Source organism: Miniopterus natalensis, chromosome 7 (assembly GCF_054644295.1).
Source record: "Miniopterus natalensis isolate mMinNat1 chromosome 7, mMinNat1.hap1, whole genome shotgun sequence".
Classification (NCBI taxonomy): Eukaryota; Metazoa; Chordata; class Mammalia; order Chiroptera; family Miniopteridae; genus Miniopterus; species Miniopterus natalensis.
Window position 1 is genome coordinate 4,681,422 of NC_142087.1, and position 9,908 is coordinate 4,691,329.

Genomic DNA, 9,908 nt, shown 5'->3' on the forward strand with positions numbered 1-9,908 from the left:
TCCTAAAGATAATGCCACACGAGTGAAGAGCATAGGGTCATTCACCATATCCTTTCCCATCCTTGATCTCCACTCCTGAAGCCCACCCCTGGGCAGTCGGCGTTATTAGTTGCCCCACTTTCCAGATGAGAGAGAGGCTGGGCAACGTGCCCAAGGTCACTCACCTCCCTAGCTCCCAAGAGCAGCAGGAGCCCTCCCCCATGGCTCAATCCCCACCCTAGTGCCCTGCACATGACTGTGTGGCCTTCTGGTTGGGATGCCAGTGGTCTCAGCACCCTCCTGAGATTGAGCTCCTCTGGTTAGAGCCATAAAGAATGGCCCACCGCAGGGGGCCAAGGGACAGCAGGGCAGCATCCCACTGGCCATATTTTGCTCTGGGAGGAATCCCCTACTGAGCCAGAGCCTCCGTCCTGTTGCAGGGCTGCCACATGAATTAAACATGCCCCCATGGTTAACTCAGTAATGCTTTTATTAATAGTTAATTACTCAACGCACACTGGGGAAATGAGACTCACTCAGGCCTCGTAAATTAAGACAGTGATCTTGTGAAGAAAGCCAATGGGAGTTCATTACCCCGGCCCCTCCAGTCGCCACACCTCTGGGCTTGCCATTTAGCAGTGCTAAACGAGATGTAGGGCGTGAGGGGATGTGAGTGGACAGGGACCTTAGGGTGGAGCTGGGAAGTGGACATTGAACATCACCGGTTTCCCGGAGAGGAAGGGCCTGAGGGGCGGGCGGGGCAGAACTGTCAGCTGTTATTCCTGCAGTTTGCCATCAGCCTCTGCTCTGTGTTGCTCGCTGCTGGGGACTCAGCACGGCCTCCAGGGATTCCCACACAGGGCAAGGCCACCTGTCTCAGGTTTGGGGCTCCATCCTCAGCCCCAGGGACAGGAGCAGAGCTAGGCAGTCTTCCTGGAGTCTCAGGGCTTCCCTCCCCCACGACAACCTTCCTCATTTCACCAGTGTTGAGACATCCCCTCCTCAGCTTTTGTTGTAGCTAACGCCAGTTTCCCATCCTGGTTTTGCACCTGAGCTGGAGAAGGGGCTTGTTCTAACCTGGTTTGGCTTTTCTAAATTTAACTTTCTCCCATGTTTTGTTTCCCAGAAGGCAGGAGCCCCTCTGTTCATCTTCCTGGGGAACCAGAGCCAACACCTGCTTTGAACCTACTATGTGTTAGGACCTGTCTCTCTGGTTCATGTTCTTTAGCTCTGACTTTTAGCTGTGTGACTTTGGGCCAGCGACTGCACTCCCCAGGGCTCCATTTCCTCATCTGGAACTGGAGAGACTAGGAATACTTGTGTGCTGAGTTACTGTGATGATTAAACGAAGTAATACACGTAAAGTACTGGGGACCCTGCCTAGCGCAAGTTGTCTAAGTGGCGCTATTATGATCTTCACAACCATGCTGCCATTTTACAGATAAGCTAAGTGACGTTTTAAATACATTCTTTTGTCTAAGGACGCATAACCCAGAACTTCATGTTGCCAAAGTTCATCACTTTCCTCCCACGGAGCAAAGTAGGGGATCGATCGCCCCTCCAGAAGAGCACATTGACCAAGTCTCAGGACCCAGGAAAGATCTGCCCTCTGTGCCCAGGTCACAGAGCCTCACCTAGGCAGTCTGGGAGGAGACACCAGTTTGCACAAGCTCTGCAGACAGGCTGGCCCAGGTCCAAATCCTGCCACACCCCCTACCTGCCACATGGACCCTGGAGCCTCAGCTTCCACTTCTGACAAAGTGGACTCTCGGTAACAACACCTACCTCCTTGCACGATCGTAGGATTTCTGTTTGAAAGCGCCTAACATCCAGTAGCCTTGTTTCAGAACTCTGCACCTGGGCTGCTTTATATGTAACCCGGGGATAACAAAAAACCTCGCTCGCTGGGCTGTTGGAGCCCCGCAGAGATAATGGGCATCACTCAGCCTGGCAAGCAGGGAAATGTAAACTGGCGAGCTGCAGGGGTTCCTGGTCAAGGCCCCTCAAAGGCAGGGATTTTCAGGGAGCCTCTGGGGGGTTGAGCGCTTCCCCCAATGGACACAATGACCCTGGAAGAGCGCTCTCCTGGGTCAGGTGATGTGGAGGGTTGGGGACAGAGCACCTTCAGACACCCTCACGGGCCACCAGATGCTTTGCAGGTGGAGGGCAGCCTCTCTGCTGTGACCCTGCCACCCCCCAAACTGCCAGAGCTACAGGCTGGCCGGCGAGGAGCCCAGGGCGGGAGATTGAAGCCTCCCCGGTGAGAGAGCGCAGCTCCGGGTTCATATATAATACGTAACGTCAGATTTAAATGTCACTGCTGCAGGCGGCTGACCCGGGTTCCCACACAATGGGCCGCGAGGGGCGCCTCCGCTGTCTCTTCATCTTCCTGGCAGTAGCTGACCAAAGGAAAGGAGATTTGGTTTCTTAAAAAACTAAACAGTTGTTGAGCACTCTGGTGTTGCCTGGGCAACAGCTGAGGGGGAGAGAGAAGCATCTTATTGTTTAAAGTTATTCTTGCTCGATTTCAAAGGACTGTTCTGAAAAGAGCCGCATTGTCCAGGCAGCCGGGCTGCGCCTCTCTCCTCCGGCGCGTCCCAGCCCTGCCTGCCCTCAGCCCTCAGCCCCCTGCCCGGCCCGAGGCCGTGGAAGCAGCCACGGCCGTGCTGGCCACCAGGACACCAGAGACAGGTTCCTTCCTGTGCTCTGTGTTCAGCCCCAGGCCCGCAGGGCTCAGGCGACATAAACACACCGCCAACACCCCTGCGTGGAGCCTCCACGCTCCCCGGGTCCAGGCTGCTTTTCCAGCCACCCCTGACCTGGGTGTATGCACCTAACTGTGGCTCAGTGACTTAGGGGTCAGCTCACGGATGTGCCTGAACCTGTGGGGGGTCAGGGGGTGAGATAGGGGAAGTCTTGGCCATATAATCTGGAGGTGAGCATCTTGGTTTTCCAGTCCAGCCAGGAGTGAGATGAAGGTGGTCATGGTCATGGCTTGGGGGCCATGGCAGAAGGCAGCCACCAGCATCATTCGAGACCTTGCCATGTGGTATCCCATGTCCCTCTGCCCCTCGTATGACACTATTGGAATTGCTAACTCACCCCTTTCTCCACGAGACTGTCAACTCCCCAACAGCAGGCTGCATCTATTCATCTCTGTGCTATAAGCTGCCTCAAATCCTTTCAGGAGCAAGGCAAATTCTGAAAATCCAGATGAGATGTACATATATTTTGAATTTAAAAATGTTTAGTGAATACATGCATGTTATACAAAATTAAAAGGGTTTAAAAGGAATAAATAGCCATGACTTCTGGTTCCCAGTCTCCCTCCATGGGGACAGTCATGGTTTCCAGAGATATTCTGCTCAGATCAAAGCAAATGGGTATCAAATACATTATTCACATGTCTAGCTCCTGCGTCTAGCACAGGGTCCAGCACATAGTAGATACTTTATAAAACTTTCTCAGATAGATGGATGAACAAACAAACAGGTTGGATGGATGGATGGATGGATGGATGGATGGATGGATGGATGGATGGTGGATGGACAGATGGGTGGATGGTTAGACGCATAAATGAATGGAAGAATGAATGGTTGGATCTATGGATAGGTGAGAGATAGATGGATGGATGAGTGGGTGAGTGGGTAGGTAGATGGATGGGTGGATGGATGAATGAATGATGGCTGGATGGGGGGGTAGATGGATGGATGGGTGAAAGAGTGGATGGGTGGGTGGGTAGGTGGATAGGTACAGCTCTTGTACTATTAGTTCTCTTTTCTCCCAGATGTCTGTGTTCCCCAATAACAAGCTCCTTCAGGGAAAGATGACAGACTCAGCATTAGACATATTGGATCAGAAGGGCCTGTGTTATTCGGATGGAGACATCCAATAAGGAGCTGGATTGTGGTTGTATCAAGTAAGAGTTTTATTCTGCTCCTAACAGAGACCCAACTGCAAATGCTTGAATCCACAAAGGTTTTACTTTTCTCAGGATGAGAAGTTCCAATAGAGGTATAGCCTCAAGGATATCAGGGTTGAGATCACTGTGATACCCTTGGCCTTTCCTTCATGGTCTCAAAAGAACTAGTAGGGGAAGGAGCCTCACGCATCAGGACCATGCCCCAGGGAGGAAGAAAGAGGAAGAAGAGGGGCAAAAGGGTGAATCAGCCTCCTATAGGAAGCCTATTTCTGGAAGTCTCACCCAGTGACCCTAATTATATCTCCCTGGCAACCCCTAGATGCAAAGGAGACTGGGATGTGTGGCTTTTAAGATGGGTACATCATTACTCCCCCAGGTAATATTGGGGATCTATTAGTAAGGAGGAAAGAGGAACTGAATAAAGAGTAGGCAGCTAGCAGCCTCTGCTACATGGGTGCAGAATCAGAGGAGAGCTCTGGGCCTGGGGATTGACACAGCAGCAGGGTGCACCCAGGGAAGAGCACACCCTAAGGCACAAAGGTGTGAAAGCTCAGGGCATGTCCCACATTTGCATTCCGTCTAAGTCCTATTGGCTCCAGTTTCTACACATCTCCAGCATGGGACTACTCTTCCCCCTCCTACCCTGGTCCAAGCCACCATCACCTTCACCTGGATCATAGCAGCAGCCTTGTACCTGGTCTCCCTGCTCCCTTCTGACCCACTGCTCAGTGCCCTGTTCTCTGCCCAGCATTTACAGTGACCCCTGATCAATAAATCAGAAAGACTGGCTCCCTGCTCAACACCCTACAGTAGCTTCCGTCTCACTCAGAATGAGAGCCCCAGTCCCCACCAAGGCCTGCAAGGCTGTGCTTGTAGCCCCTGTCTCTCCCTGCCGGTCATTCCCTCCAGTCATGCTGGCCTTCTGGCTCCCTCCCACTCCGGAGCCCTTCCGCCAGCTCTTCCCACTGCACAGAGCGAATTTCACTCAGAACCTTCACGTGGAGGCTCCTCTTCCTCCTCCAGCTCGTTGCTCAAATACCATGTCCCCAGAGAGGCCCCCTGACCGTTCTACCTCACCCCCGCCTGGGCATCATTCTGTTCTCCAGGATTTAACCCATTTGGGGCCTCAGACTCCTGGGCCTCTGGGGAAGCCTGGAGACCCCTTCCCAGATGCGTAGAAGAAAATATGTAGAATTACAAAGGAAATCAATGATATTGAAATACAGTTTTCAAAATATTTGCAAAACAAATGTACGATAGAGTGCTACTGTGCTTCTTTATTAATGCATTAAATAACCAGATCCGGAGGCCGCTCTGTTAACCACCACAATTTTGAAGCAATGATGAGTGTCAATGATATTTTGAAACATCCGCAACAACTCTAACGTGATAGGAAATATCTGACTTCGCAGGCATTGCTAATACAACCAAGGTGTGTGGCCAGCATTTTATCACTGGAGAGAAACGCTATATTTCAGTTAAAGGTTAATGAAATAAAAAGGCAATTTCCATCCCCTCCACCCCCTCTAACTTCACCAACTCCCTGAATTCGGCCTATAGATCCCTTGGGGGGAGTCTGGGGTGTTGTATGTTTTTTAAGTCCCTTTCTTTGCTTGACATTATACCTTTATTTGTTAACTTGCCTACTGTCAGCTCCTCCCAGGAGAGCAGAGATTTGACCTGCTCTGCTCTCTGCTGTCTCTCCACTACCTAGCACACTGCCCGGCACATAAGTGATCAATAAATATCTTTTTTAAATAAATGAACGACCAAGAGATAAGGCTGGAGAGACAGGGAGCCTGGAGCTAGATGTGAAGGGCTTTGAATGCCACACTCAGGAGCCTGGCTGTGACCCTGGGAGGGAAGCTGGGCCTGGGAGAGGTTGCTGTTCCCGGAGCAGCCAGGCTGACTGACGGTGAAGACGACTGGGAGGTGAGCAGACTGCCTTCCCGAAGCAGCTTTCTCAAGGAGGCTCCGGCATAAACCGCATCAATCGTGACTGTCAGCAGCCACTTCACTCCCTGCTGGCCCATCTCCTCCTTCCAGCCTCCCTGGATGTTAAACAGAGACCTTGCAGAGGCCGGGCGCCAAGCGCTGCCATCATTCTTCGGTGTTTGCCAGGCGATGATGGTGTGCCGGGCAGCAAGGACAGGGCCCATGGAGCTGAGGAGGCAGGCGTGGGGTGGGAAGGGAAGGAGAGCCCCAAAGGCTCATGGCTCGCCTTGGGGACGTCTCAGTGGCAGCTATTGCAGAGGGACCTGGTGTATCAGACCCTGAAACAGACGAGTCACCCCACCCAGACTGAGCTGGCTATTTAGGGCCATGGATTTTACAACAACCTGAGAATCCAAGGAAAGAGCAAACTTTCGGCATCAGGCCAACTCGGGTGAAATTCCGGATCGGCCACTTTCTCTTTAATCGCATGCTCCGGTGCAGGTCACATAGCCCCCCTCTACCTCTGCACATCTGTGAGTGAGGGTGCGTGAGGATTCAATGGGGAACATAATGGATCTCAAGCAGCCGGCTCAATATCAATGCATGGTAGACACTCAACAAATGGTTGCCCTTGTCACTGTTAACATATAGCAAATGACTGGACAATGGAGCCAATAGTCCCTCTACTGCTCGCTGGCACTAATAATAATCCACTTTATCACTCTGGAGATGGAGGGTAAGGTAGTAGCACAGAAGCCAATAAGACCAGAGTGGAGAGAAAGAACAAACTGTGGAGTCAGACAGATCTGGGTTCAAGTCCAGCTGTGTGACCTCGGGTAAACCACATCACCTCTCTGAACCTCAGTTTCCTAGTTCAAGAAATAGGATGGTGCCTTCTTCTCATAGTGCTGTGAGGACTACTGGACAAGAATGATGTGTGAAAGGCCCCAGGGAGAGGGCCTGACCCAAGGCCCAAACTCCATCACCAGCGCCGGTGAGTTGTCGTGGTCCTAGCCCTGTGCAGCGAGCCAAGGAGAAGATAGTAGCAATAATCCCCCCGCCGTGTCCAGCGGGTCACAGGCTAGAAAGCCCTCCTTCACACCCATCATTACACTGGAGCCTCACTTCAGCCCCTCAGGATGAACAGGCCTGGGTTTGATCCACATGTGACAACCGGACACAAGAGAGCAGGTGGTGATGGACTCACGGAAGCTACCTGCTCAAAGGTCACACAGCGGTGAGATTTCGGGCAGGATGTGAAGTCAGGTAGTTCAGCTGCCGTCTCTTCAGATCAGCCACTCGGATATGCGTTCATTCAACATATATTCCCTGAGCTGAGCCCCGGGTATGTGGCAATAACTGGGCAGACACAACTCTGCTCACAAGGAACTTGGAGCCTGGTGGACTCAGGACACAGGCTCCTTCCCACTGGGCACTGATCACAGGAAAGCCCATGTTTGCTTGCGGATGACAGATTGGGAAGTGCCCTGAGTTCAGAGTCACTGCTCCGTGTCCACCTTGGGCAGTGAGCAGGTCAGGAACACAAGAGCTCTCTGTTCTTGGGGATAAATCATTAATAAATCCAGAGGTAGACACGAGGATCCCAGCATGAACAAGAATTCTAAAATAAAGGATTCTGTGGCCAAAAGCATTCAGGAAAAGTTACCCTGTCCCCCGCCCTCTCTGAGAATCATGTGCTTTGGCACATGCTACAGGCTCTCGGGATACTGGTAGGCAGGAAAGACACCTACTTCACCCAGTGCTTCCCAAACATTGACCATGTGAACCTTTATTTCAAGCCACACCTACTAACTTCAGACTAGGCCAGGGCAGTGGAAAGGACACAGTGTCTAGAGCCAGGGGCTTGGGTTCGAAGCCCAACCTTAGATGTGACTTGCATTTGATAAACTGTGAAAACATTATAACCTAGAGGAGGGGAGTGACTTGCCCAAGGTCACTCAGCTCTAGGCCTAGAGCCCAGGGCTCCACGCTATTGTTAATGTGAGAGGCGTCCTTTGCTTCCCCTGACAGGGGTAGCCTGACACCCTGCTGGATCTACTAGTCCATGCCGGGCCTTGGTGCAGATTACAAAAGGCACCTCCTTCTCCAGAATCAACAAATCCCGTGTGAGGGCCCGTGGATTGATAAAGCATTGCAAGGGCTGGATTTCAGCCCCAGTTGCCCCCTTGGCCAAGTGTCCTTGTGCAGGATGCAACATATACAACTGTACTTGGCAACCCTTATTAGCCCATTTCTCCTCACTCTTTCCATCTGAATCCCCTTTGTGTGAGCGGGACCTCCCCGCAGGGTCCCAGGTGGAGCTGCCGTGAGAACCGCCCAGCGGTTGGGCTGCACTTCTCAAGGCCCCAAGTGGCATCAGCCAAAGGTGTTGACTCAGCAAACTTTTAATTTATCTCACAGGCCAGGGGTGTGCGTGAAGCAATTAGTGAAATAATGGTTATGACGCACTAAAAATTATTTATAGAGTCACCGTGCACACAGCTGTGATTAAATTAGACAACCAGGGGGACTTTAACTGCCAGTGGAGCTGGCATCCAAGGTTCAGACTCCAGCTGGTTGGGGATGGGTAGGGTCACTCCTCCCTGTTCACTCACCCCCTGCCAGACGGGCCAGCCAACCCCCACTCAGGCAGGATGAGGAGGGTCTGTGTGGGCAGGGGGGTGGGGATGGATCCGCATCCCATGTGGTCTGAGCTGTGGGGACCCTTGAACATAAACAAGTCAGGGGCTTCACACATATCTGAGGCTTCGCAGCAGCTAAGACACCTTCCAATCAAGTCTTCCATAGCCAATCAGTGAGTAAAAGGGAGGTAGCCTGGGTGGATTAGAAAACATGACCCTGGAGCCAGATGTGTTTGGCAATGACCCCAACAGTGGCCCCTGAGAGCCCAAAGCCAAGCTGTTAAACCATAGATCAGTCCAGCCCTCTCCTTTCCCAGGTAGCAAAACTGAGGGTCAGAGATTTCGTCCCTCTTGTCCCCCTGGGAGGTGTCAGGAGACCTTTGTTCCTTCCAGCCCTGGGTCAGAAAAAAGCCCTTGAACCCTTTCTGAACCCAGTGTATCCCCATTGGGTTAGTTAGACATGGGGCGTCTACAGGCATGAACGAATGTTTTGAGCACCTATTGCATACTGGATACTGCATTTATATGTATTGCCTTATTCATGTTTGTGTTTATATTTCTATTTAGCTCCTCAAAACCTTTCTGTAAGGTAAGTACTCTTGTTCCCATTTACAGATGGAGAATCCGAGGCTCAGAGAGGTAGATATTTGCCCACAGCCACACAGCAAGCGAGGGCAGAGCCGTTTTCTAAAGGCCCATCCGACTCCAATGATGGAGCATTGTGGCGCTTTGAGTGTTTTAGGCGCCTTTCGGGTGCCCAGCATTGTGGGGGATGTGATGCTGAGAAATGATAACAGGGCTTCCTTTACACTGGACACTGGGCCAGACATTGGACATGTACCATGACATTTCATCAGCAATCTCTAGGGTGCACATGGGGGAAATGAGTCACAGAGCATTCCATGCATGGCCTCCAACCCCCCAGCTTGTGAGTATCCGGGTTTGTGTTCCTCAGTGGATCTCCATCTTTCCTATGATGCAGGCCCCCCCCCACACACACACACACTTAGGAGGCAGAGATCTTTGCTCAAACGCCTGAGCTACCTGTGTGACTCCAGGATTCTCCCAGGGAGCAGAGGGAGTTGGCAGCCCTGAGGGGTGGCGGTGGGGGAGGGAGTGTTGATGCCATCAGGAGACTCTGACGCCCAGCTTGGCATCAGCCCAGGCCCGATATCCCTGGCACTTCCATCCTTCCCCTCTGAGCTAAAGGTGGTTTGGGCCCATTTCCCAAGACTCATAGCCTTGATCACCTTTTAACAGTCAGGGTCCTTTGCAGACCTCACTGGGCCTCCCTCCAAACAAGGCCCTGGAGGCTCAGAGCAGTGGCTGACTAAGCAGGGCCCTGAGGCTCAACCCCTCCCTCTCACTCCACCCCCTTCTCAGCCTCCCCCCCCCCCCCCCCCCCCCCCCCCCCGTGTCCCTTCTCTGTT